This window comes from Salmo salar, unplaced genomic scaffold (genome assembly GCF_965601325.2).
Source record: "Salmo salar unplaced genomic scaffold, fSalSal1 ptg000306l, whole genome shotgun sequence".
NCBI lineage: Eukaryota > Metazoa > Chordata > Actinopteri > Salmoniformes > Salmonidae > Salmo > Salmo salar.
In genome coordinates, this window is record NW_027675347.1 from 1,410,084 (window position 1) to 1,422,500 (window position 12,417).

At 43.6% G+C, this 12,417-nt stretch overlaps 1 long non-coding RNA gene across 1 annotated transcript in view; it reads right to left on the reverse strand.

Annotated features, from left to right (window-relative positions):
* The window catches only part of LOC145875697 (uncharacterized), a 211,235-nt gene that overhangs the window by 82,391 nt on the left and 116,427 nt on the right, over positions 1-12,417 (reverse strand). The window lies entirely within an intron of this gene.

The window sequence follows — 12,417 nt, forward strand, 5'->3', positions numbered from 1 at the left end:
AATGTGTTTGTTCGTGTGGATTGTAAATTAAGGGACATTTTTTGTAGTGGTTGATCCATTTTTTTCATCAAATCAAGTCTGACATTTTGAAGTGGAAATTACAAACGTTAGAAGCCTTTATAAAGCCTTGTAGTGGTTTAATAATTTCTTTAAACAATAAAATTACATTTCCCAACATTTCTGAAAATGGATATATAGCGTTTTGGAATGAAACACTTGTTTCCCCATCTGAGCTCAGAGTAGATGAGAGATGTAATGTTTGTCTCTGTTGTGTTGAAGTCCAATCAAACAGGAGAGACCAGCCTCCCCTGTTCCCAGCTGTGTGTCCATGAAGAGTGACCGGTCTATGGATACACCTATTCGGTTTAGAGAGGGAGACTTTTCTACTGAACAAAGGTAAGAAGAACTCATGGGTCATGGTCAGTGAGTTAAACAACACTGTCTCTAGTCATTTCTCCTCTCCCATTTTCACATTTATTTTTTCAATTTTCATAGTCCTTAAACAATATTAAACAAACACAACATTCCCTCCCTGTGTGTGTGTGTGTGTGTGGTGTGTGTGTGTGTGTGTGTGTGTGTGTGTGTGTGTGTGTGTGTGTGTGTGTGTGTGTGTGTGTGTGTGTGCAATCCCTGGATGAGGAGATGTAATCTCTTTCCTGATTGCCTAGTCACATTTACATCTACCTACATTTACATATTACCTCAATTATAGCCTCATTATTACCTCAACTACCTGGTACCCCTGCACATTGACTCAGTACTGGTACTCCTTATAATCTCATTATTACCTCAACTACCTGGTACCCCTGCACATTGACTCAGTACTGGTACTCCTTATAGTCTCATTATTACCTCAACTACCTGGTACCCCTGCACATTGACTCAGTACTGGTACTCCTTATAGTCTCATTATTACCTCAACTACCTGGTACCCCTGCACATTGACTCAGTACTGGTACTCCTTATAGTCTCATTATTACCTCAACTACCTGGTACCCCTGCACATTGACTCAGTACTGGTACTCCTTATAGTCTCATTATTACCTCAACTACCTGGTACCCTGCACATTGACTCAGTACTGGTACTCCTTATAGTCTCATTAATACCTCAACTACCTGGTACCCCTGCACATTGACTCAGTACTGGTACTCCTTATAGTCTCATTATTACCTCAACTACCTGGTACCCCTGCACATTGACTCAGTACTGGTACTCCTTATAGTCTCATTATTACCTCAACTACCTGGTACCCCTGCACATTGACTCAGTACTGGTACTCCTTATAGTCTCATTATTACCTCAACTACCTGGTACCCCTGCACATTGACTCAGTACTGGTACTCCTTATAGTCTCATTATTACCTCAACTACCTGGTACCCCTGCACATTGACTCAGTACTGGTACTCCTTATAGTCTCATTATTACCTCAACTACCTGGTACCCCTGCACATTGACTCAGTACTGGTACTCCTTATAGTCTCATTATTACCTCAACTACCTGGTACCCCTGCACATTGACTCAGTACTGGTACTCCTTATAGTCTCATTATTACCTCAACTACCTGGTACCCCTGCACATTGACTCAGTACTGGTACTCCTTATAGTCTCATTATTACCTCAACTACCTGGTACCCCTGCACATTGACTCAGTACTGGTACTCCTTATAGTCTCATTATTACCTCAACTACCTGGTACCCCTGCACATTGACTCAGTACTGGTAATCCTTATAGCCTCATTATTACCTCAACTACCTGGTACCCCTGCACATTGACTCAGTACTGGTACTCCTTATAGTCTCATTATTACCTCAACTACCTGGTACACCTGCACATTGACTCAGTACTGGTACTCCTTATAGTCTCATTATTACCTCAACTACCTGGTACCCTGCACATTGACTCAGTACTGGTACTCCTTATAGTCTCATTAATACCTCAACTACCTGGTACCCCTGCACATTGACTCAGTACTGGTACTCCTTATAGTCTCATTATTACCTCAACTACCTGGTACCCCTGCACATTGACTCAGTACTGGTACTCCTTATAGTCTCATTATTACCTCAACTACCTGGTACCCCTGGACATTGACTCAGTACTGGTACTCCTTATAGTCTCATTATTACCTCAACTACCTGGTACCCCTGCACATTGACTCAGTACTGGTACTCCTTATAGTCTCATTATTACCTCAACTACCTGGTACCCCTGCACATTGACTCAGTACTGGTACTCCTTATAGTCTCATTATTACCTCAACTACCTGGTACCCCTGCACATTGACTCAGTACTGGTACTCCTTATAGTCTCATTATTACCTCAACTACCTGGTACCCCTGCACATTGACTCAGTACTGGTACTCCTTATAGTCTCATTATTACCTCAACTACCTGGTACCCCTGCACATTGACTCAGTACTGGTACTCCTTATAGTCTCATTATTACCTCAACTACCTGGTACCCCTGCACATTGACTCAGTACTGGTACTCCTTATAGTCTCATTATTACCTCAACTACCTGGTACCCCTGCACATTGACTCAGTACTGGTACTCCTTATAGTCTCATTATTACCTCAACTACCTGGTACCCCTGCACATTGACTCAGTATGGGTACTCCTTATAGTCTCATTATTACCTCAACTACCTGGTACACCTGCACATTGACTCAGTACTGGTACTCCTTATAGTCTCATTATTACCTCAACTACCTGGTACCCCTGCACATTGACTCAGTACTGGTACTCCTTATAGTCTCGTTATTACCTCAACTACCTGGTACCCCTGCACATTGACTCAGTACTGGTACTCCTTATAGTCTCATTATTACCTCAACTACCTGGTACCCCTGCACATTGACTCAGTATGGGTACTCCTTATAGTCTCGTTATTACCTCAACTACCTGGTACCCCTGCACATTGACTCAGTACTGGTACTCCTTATAGTCTCATTATTACCTCAACTACCTGGTACCCCTGCACATTGACTCAGTATGGGTACTCCTTATAGTCTCATTATTACCTCAACTACCTGTTACCCCTGCACATTGACTCAGTATGGGTACTCCTTATAGCCTCATTATTACCTCAACTACCTGGTACCCCTGCACATTGACTCAGTATGGGTACTCCTTATAGTCTCATTATTACCTCAACTACCTGGTACCCCTGCACTTTGACTCAGTACTGGTACTCCTTATAGTCTCATTATTACCTCAACTACCTGGTACCCCTGCACATTGACTCAGTACTGGTACTCCTTATAGTCTCATTATTACCTCAACTACCTGGTACCCCTGGACATTGACTCAGTACTGGTACTCCTTATAGTCTCATTATTACCTCAACTACCTGGTACCCCTGCACATTGACTCAGTACTGGTACTCCTTATAGTCTCATTATTACCTCAACTACCTGGTACCCCTGCACATTGACTCAGTACTGGTACTCCTTATAGTCTCATTATTACCTCAACTACCTGGTACCCCTGCACATTGACTCAGTACTGGTACTCCTTATAGTCTCATTATTACCTCAACTACCTGGTACCCCTGCACATTGACTCAGTACTGGTACTCCTTATAGTCTCATTATTACCTCAACTACCTGGTACCCCTGCACATTGACTCAGTACTGGTACTCCTTATAGTCTCATTATTACCTCAACTACCTGGTACCCTGCACATTGACTCAGTACTGGTACTCCTTATAGTCTCATTATTACCTCAACTACCTGGTACCCCTGCACATTGACTCAGTACTGGTACTCCTTATAGTCTCATTATTACCTCAACTACCTGGTACCCCTGCACATTGACTCAGTACTGGTACTCCTTATAGTCTCATTATTACCTCAACTACCTGGTACCCCTGCACATTGACTCAGTACTGGTACTCCTTATAGTCTCATTATTACCTCAACTACCTGGTACCCCTGCACATTGACTCAGTACTGGTACTCCTTATAGTCTCATTATTACCTCAACTACCTGGTACCCCTGCACATTGACTCAGTACTGGTACTCCTTATAGTCTCATTATTACCTCAACTACCTGGTACCCCTGCACATTGACTCAGTACTGGTACTCCTTATAGTCTCATTATTACCTCAACTACCTGGTACCCCTGCACATTGACTCAGTACTGGTACTCCTTATAGTCTCATTATTACCTCAACTACCTGGTACCCCTGCACATTGACTCAGTACTGGTACTCCTTATAGTCTCATTATTACCTCAACTACCTGGTACCCCTGCACATTGACTCAGTACTGGTTCTCCTTATAGTCTCATTATTACCTCAACTACCTGGTACCCCTGCACATTGACTCAGTACTGGTTCTCCTTATAGTCTCATTATTACCTCAACTACCTGGTACCCCTGCACATTGACTCAGTACTGGTACTCCTTATAGTCTCATTATTACCTCAACTACCTGGTACCCCTGCACATTGACTCAGTACTGGTACTCCTTATAGTCTCATTATTACCTCAACTACCTGGTACCCCTGGACATTGACTCAGTATGGGTACTCCTTATAGTCTCATTATTACCTCAACTACCTGTTACCCCTGCACATTGACTCAGTACTGGTACTCCTTATAGTCTCATTATTACCTCAACTACCTGGTACCCCTGGACATTGACTCAGTACTGGTACTCCTTATAGTCTCATTATTACCTCAACTACCTGGTACCCTGCACATTGACTCAGTACTGGTACTCCTTATAGTCTCATTATTACCTCAACTACCTGGTACCCCTGCACATTGACTCAGTACTGGTACTCCTTATAGTCTCATTATTACCTCAACTACCTGGTACCCCTGCACATTGACTCAGTACTGGTACTCCTTATAGTCTCATTATTACCTCAACTACCTGGTACCCCTGCACATTGACTCAGTACTGGTACTCCTTATAGCCTCATTATTACCTCAACTACCTGGTACCCCTGCATATTGACTCAGTACTGGTACTCCTTATAGTCTCATTATTGCCTCAACTACCTGGTACCCCTGCATATTGACTCAGTACTGGTACTCCTTATAGTCTCATTATTACCTCAACTACCTGGTACCCCTGCACATTGACTCAGTACTGGTACTCCTTATAGTCTCATTATTACCTCAACTACCTGGTACCCTGCACATTGACTCAGTACTGGTACTCCTTATAGTCTCATTAATACCTCAACTACCTGGTACCCCTGCACATTGACTCAGTACTGGTACTCCTTATAGTCTCATTATTACCTCAACTACCTGGTACCCCTGCACATTGACTCAGTACTGGTACTCCTTATAGTCTCATTATTACCTCAACTACCTGGTACCCCTGCACATTGACTCAGTACTGGTACTCCTTATAGTCTCATTATTACCTCAACTACCTGGTACCCCTGCACATTGACTCAGTACTGGTACTCCTTATAGTCTCATTATTACCTCAACTACCTGGTACCCCTGCACATTGACTCAGTACTGGTACTCCTTATAGTCTCATTATTACCTCAACTACCTGGTACCCCTGCACATTGACTCAGTACTGGTACTCCTTATAGTCTCATTATTACCTCAACTACCTGGTACCCCTGCACATTGACTCAGTACTGGTACTCCTTATAGTCTCATTATTACCTCAACTACCTGGTACCCCTGGACATTGACTCAGTACTGGTACTCCTTATAGCCTCATTATTACCTCAACTACCTGGTACCCCTGCACATTGACTCAGTACTGGTACTCCTTATAGTCTCATTATTACCTCAACTACCTGGTACCCCTGCACATTGACTCAGTACTGGTACTCCTTATAGTCTCATTATTACCTCAACTACCTGGTACCCCTGCACATTGACTCAGTACTGGTACTCCTTATAGTCTCATTATTACCTCAACTACCTGGTACCCCTGCACATTGACTCAGTACTGGTACTCCTTATAGTCTCATTATTACCTCAACTACCTGGTACCCCTGCACATTGACTCAGTACTGGTACTCCTTATAGTCTCATTATTACCTCAACTACCTGGTACCCCTCCACATTGACTCAGTACTGGTACTCCTTATAGTCTCATTATTACCTCAACTACCTGGTACCCCTGCACATTGACTCAGTACTGGTACTCCTTATAGTCTCATTATTACCTCAACTACCTGGTACCCCTGCACATTGACTCAGTACTGGTAATCCTTATAGTCTCGTTATTGTTATTTTATTGTTATTATTATTATTTATTTTTTTATCAAATACAATTTGATTTGATTTGAAGCTCATTGGCAGAAACACGTCATTGGGGTGGCCAGTCCTCTTCTGGCTGTGCTGGGTAGAGAGGAACCAGGCTATGAGAGGTGGCCAGTCCTCTTCTGGCTGTGCTGGGTAGAGAGGAACCAGGCTATGAGTGGTGGCCAGTCCTCTTCTGGCTGTGCTGGGTAGAGAGGAACCAGGCTATGAGGGGTGGCCAGTCCTCTTCTGGCTGTGCTGGGTAGAGAGGAACCAGGCTATGAGGGGTGGCCAGTCCTCTTCTGGCTGTGCCGGGTAGAGAGGAACCAGGCTATGAGGGGTGGCCAGTCCTCTTCTGGCTGTGCCGGGTGGAGAGGAACCAGGCTATGAGTGGGGGCCAGTCCTCTTCTGGCTGTGCTGGGTAGAGAGGAACCAGGCTATGAGGGGTGGCCAGTCCTCTTCTGGCTGTGCTGGGTAGAGAGGAACCAGGCTATGAGGGGTGGCCAGTCCTCTTCTGGCTGTGCTGGGTAGAGAGGAACCAGGCTATGAGTGGGGGCCAGTCCTCTTCTGGCTGTGCTGGGTAGAGAGGAACCAGGCTATGAGGGGTGGCCAGTCCTCTTCTGGCTGTGCTGGGTAGAGAGGAACCAGGCTATGAGTGGGGGCCAGTCCTCTTCTGGCTGTGCTGGGTAGAGAGGAACCAGGCTATGAGTGTTGGCCAGTCCTCTTCTGGCTGTTCCGGGTGGAGATTATGGCCATTAAGGCCAGATCGTTCTTCAAGATGTTCAAATGTTCCTAGATGACCAGCAGGGTGAAATAATAATCACAGTGGTTATAGAGGTTGCAACAGGTCAGCACCTCAGGAGTAAATGTGAGGTTGCTTTTCATAGTTGAGCATTCAGAGGTTGAGGGAGGGAGAAAGAGGGATGGATTGGGAGGGAGGGAGAGAGAGAGGGAGGGAGGGAGGGAGGGAGGGAGGGAGGGAGGGAGGGAGGGAGGGAGGGAGGGAGGGAGGGAGGGAGTGAGGGAGGGAGGGTGCGAGGGAGGGAGGGGAGGGAGGGAGGGGGGGGATTGAAACTACAGTTTCGGGACAAGGTATCACGTCTGGTGGACAGGTCAGAGTTCATATCCTCAGTCAGACCAGTAGAAACTGGATCAGCAGCACTACAAGGTATCACGTCTGGTGGACAGGTCAGAGTTCATATCCTCAGTCAGACCAGTAGAAACTGGATCAGCAGCACTACAAGGTATCACGTCTGGTGAACAGGTCAGAGTTCATATCCTCAGTCAGACCAGTAGAAACTGGATCAGCAGCACTACAAGGTATCATGTCTGTTGGACAGGTCATAGTTCATATCCTTTTATGAAGAATTTTTTACGTTTATTCCCAAAATAAATATTAAGATGAATGCAGTTACTGTAAATCTCTCTGGATAAGAGCATCTGCTAAATCAGGGGTTCTCAATCCGGGGTCTGTGGAGGTACTGCAGGGGCTCCACGGCACCCTGACTGTACTCGTTGCAATGTAAGACATTTGATAGAATTTTCACATGACACGACCACTTTGTCTACTCTTAATTATTGCCCAATATTATGGAATGCATATTTTTTTTTACCAATTCTGATCGTTGTTACAATAAAAATGTTGACAATATAACTGTTATATCAACACACTCCTCACACCCGTTTAACAACTCTAAATAGCTTTAGCATAGTAGGCATCAAGTCCCTTGCCAATAATGTTGCCTACAACATTGAATACAATGTTCATTTCCATCGAACACATATTACGCCCGAGATGCTTTAAATTTCCCAATTTATAGCCACGCCCAATTTAGGATTATGTTTTAACAACGTGATGTTGCGCTCCAAAGGGATATCTTGAAATAACATGATGTAGATAATTAAATAATCAAAAGAAAAACGTGTTAATTTTACACTCAGAAAAGAAGGTTCCTTATAGAACCAAAAAGGCTTCTCTCACTTCCTTAATATATGGAATTACTAAAAGTTATATATATTTTGGGGTTCAGTGAAGAAGAACCTCTAGAGTTCTGATCAATGAAAGGTGAATGTTTTGAGGATGTGAACCCAGCAGCCCTCCAGTGGTCAGATCAATTCCTCCTGTTTTTACCAGCGCCCGGCCCGGGATTCAAACCAGCCACCTTTCAGCCACAGGTCCAACTCCTGCCACAGCTCCAACTCCTTAGCCACTGGGCGAAAACCTGAGTTAATCTTGAGAAATGAGCATAAATCAATGTGCCAAAATGAAGACAAAATGCTTTGGAGACATATATGGTATCACTTATTATACATAAGTATTATACATAAATCATTGCCAAAAGCACAAGACATATATTATTTATGGATTTAACATATCAAATATCAAAACATTATTTTTATCTTCTATGGGCTAGGTGGGACGCTTGCGTCCCACCTACTCAACAGCCAGTGGAATCCCGTGGCGCGATATTCAAATACCTTAGAAATGCTATTACTTCAATTTTTCAAACATATGACTATTTTACTCCATTTTAAAGACAAGACTCTCATTAATCTAACCACACTGTCCGATTTCAAAAAGGCTTTACAACGAAAGCAAAACATTAGATTATGTCAGCAGAGTACCCAGCCAGAAATAATCAGACACCCATTTTTCAAGCTAGCATATAATGTCACATAAACCCAAACCACAGCTAAATGCAGCACTAACCTTTGATGATCTTCATCAGATGATAGTCCTAGGACATTATGTTATACAATACATGCATGTTTTGTTCAATCAAGTTCATATTCATATCAAAAAACAGCTTTTTACATTAGCATGTGACGTTCAGAACTAGCATGCCCACCGCAAACTTCTGGTTAATTTACTAAATTGCAGAACTCCTTTATGCAATCGCTATGTCCGATTTTAAAATAGCTTTTCGGCAAAAGCACATTTTGCAATATTCTGAGTAGATAGCCCGGCATCACAGGGCTAGCTATTTTGACACCCACCAAGTGTGGCCCTCACCAAACTCCGATTTACTATAAGAAAAATGTGATTACCTTTGCTGTTCTTCGTCAGAATGCACTCCCAGGACTTCTACTTCAATAACAAATGTTGGTTTGGTTCAAAATAATCCATAGTTATGTTCAAATATCCTCTGTTTTGTTCGTGCGTTCAAGACACTATCCGAAGGGTGACAAGGGTTACGTGCCCGACGCGTTTCGTGACAAAAAAAATCGAAATATTCCATTATCGTACTTCGAAGCATGTCAAACGCTGTTTAAAATCATAAATTTTTATGCGATTTTTCTGGTAAAAAAGCGATAATATTCCGACCGGGAAACCCTGTTTTCGTTCAAAGACGAAAAAATTAAAACATGGTGTTGGCTCGTGCACGCGCCCCAGTCTCACTGTTCTCAGATCGACCACCATCCAAATGCGCTACTGTTTTTCAGCCATGGCCTGCAAAGTCACCATTCATCGTTCTGGCGCCTTCTGAGAGCCTATGGGAGCGTTAGAAAATGTCGCGTTATGCCAGAGATCCCCTGTTTTGGATAGAGATGATCAAGAAGGCCAAGAAATAGTCAGAGAGAGCGCTTCCTGTTTGGAATCTTCTCAGGTTTTTGCCTGCCAAATGAGTTCTGTTATACTCACAGACACCATTCAAACAGTTTTAGAAACTTTAGGGTGTTTTCTATCCAAATCAAACAATTATATGCATATTCTAGTTACTGGGCAGGAGTAGTAACCAGATTAAATCAGGTACGTTTTTTATCCGGCCGTACAAATACTGCCCTCAGAGCCCGGGAAAAACCTGAATGTCGTCATTCCAGCCCCAGGCTGAAACACATTATCGCCTTTCTCAAGTGGCCGATCAAGGGACTGTGGGCTTAGGCGCGTGCACTGGCCACCCCCGTCTTTGTGATTTTTCCTCTGTTTGCCGAAAAGGAGATTCCCGGTCGGAATATTATCGCTTTTTTACGAGATAAATTGCATAAAAATTGATTTTAAACAGCGGTTGACATGCTTCGAAGTACGGTAATGGAATATTTTGAATTTTTTTGTCACGAATTGCGCCATGCGCACGACCCTGATTTACCATTTTGGATAGTTTCTGGAACGCACGAACAAAACGCCGCTATTCGGATATAACGATGGATTATTTTGGACCAAACCAACATTTGTTATTGAAGTAGCAGTCCTGGGAGTGCATTCTGACGAAGACAACAAAGGTAATAACGTCTAGATGTAAGAGGTTAAAGACTGGGTTTAGTTGATTGTATGGCACTGCTCATGTCCGCGTTCTCGAACTGTCCGCGTTTCCGTACAGAACTGTCCGCGTCCGCGTCCGGTGTGGCACCAAGCATATTGTCCAGTTACGCGCAGAGTGGACTGAGGTAAATTTTGGGGAATAACGATGGAGTTTGTTACAGTGTTGAAACACCAAACTTTATTGTTCAATTAGCTTTTTGCTTTATGGTCAGGGACAGTATGAGTGTAGCCAGATCCTTTTCACTCTATATCCTTGTTTCATTTTGTGGTTCACCGGATTCGTCATCATCATCGAGACAAACGACAGACGAAAGTCCTGCTAGCTAGCCAAGCTAGTCGGTACAGCTAGGTAAGCTAGCTAGCTACTCTACCAGCAGCATCCTAGTTATCCTAGCTAGTCGGTACAGCTAGGTAAGCTAGCTAGCTACTCTACCAGCAGCATCCTAGTTATCCTAGCTAGTCGGTACAGCTAGGTAAGCTAGCTAGCTACTCTACCAGCAGCATCCTAGTTATCCTAGCTAGTCGGTACAGCTAGGTAAGCTAGCTAGCTACTCTACCAGCAGCATCCTAGTTATCCTAGCTAGTCGGTACAGCTAGGTAAGCTAGCTAGCATCTCTACCAGCAGCATCCTAGTTATCCAAGCTAGTCGGTACAGCTGGGTAAGCTAGCTAGCTAGCTACCCTACCAGCAGCATCCTAGTTATCCTAGCTAGTTGGTACAGCTGGGTAAGCTAGCTAGCTAGCTACTCTACCAGCAGCATCCTAGTTATCCTAGCTTGTCGGTACAGCTGGGTAAGCTAGCTAGCTACTCTACCAGCAGCATCCTAGTTATCCTAGCTAGTCGGTACAGCTAGGTAAGCTAGCTAGCTACTCTACCATCAGCATCCTAGTTATCCTAGCTAGTCGGTACAGCTAGGTAAGCTAGCTAGCTACTCTACCAGCAGCATCGTAGTTATCCTATCCTCCCTCTCTTGTTGACGGATGCTGGCTACCTCTGTCCGGTTCTCCTCTCTTCACTAGATGGACGGTAACTTTAGTGTTTAACCCCTCTGTGTCCAAGGACTAATCTTTTGAATATTATTTTCGGGGCGCCTCAAGTAGGCTGGACACATTCCATTATTTTTTTTAATTCTCAGCTGCCTCACCAACGTCTGAATGTGCATTAATAACTTTTAATTGCTAAATATTTCCAATAGATGGCAGCATAAGACCACGAAGCATCAGTTATAGGCTACAAGCAGCAATATGATTGACATAAAATAGCATGCAACCACAGACTATATGTCCCAGGATTTTCTAAAATGGTCACTCATTAACATAACTTTAGTTAGCTATATATCTCGTTTTAGGGCTGTGTTGCTTTTGGGAGAGCAAAATAATAGTGACTATAGCAGGTATTGAACCCCGGGTAAATTATCACTAGTCAGAACCTCAACCTCAGTATACATGCATTATAAAAAGTCATCTTAATATCTGATATTGCGAGTAAACAACCTCGGAATAGAAAAGACAAGAGTGCGCCTTCCAGCCCACCAATAAATTACATAATTCAACCCTCTCGGTTAGTAAATTTACCTCAACATGCCCCTGGAGAAGGCAGAGCGACGACACCAGCTTTTTACCGGGGCTGAGTTGACTACTAGAGAGAGAAGGCAGAGTGACGACACCAGCTTTTTACCGGGGCTGAGTTGACTACTAGAGAGAGAAGACAGAGCGACGACACCAGCTTTTTACTGGGGCTGAGTTGACTACTAGAGAGAGAAGACAGAGCGGCTCGATGCTGGTTGATGAATTTGACAATTAATGTACCTGGAAAATACATTTTTCTCAACTAGAGGTGACTAAATTAATGTTCAGACTTGTTGATAATCGTTATATTAATGAAGTATAATTTCAAAAGATGAGCATAAAAACAGGTAATA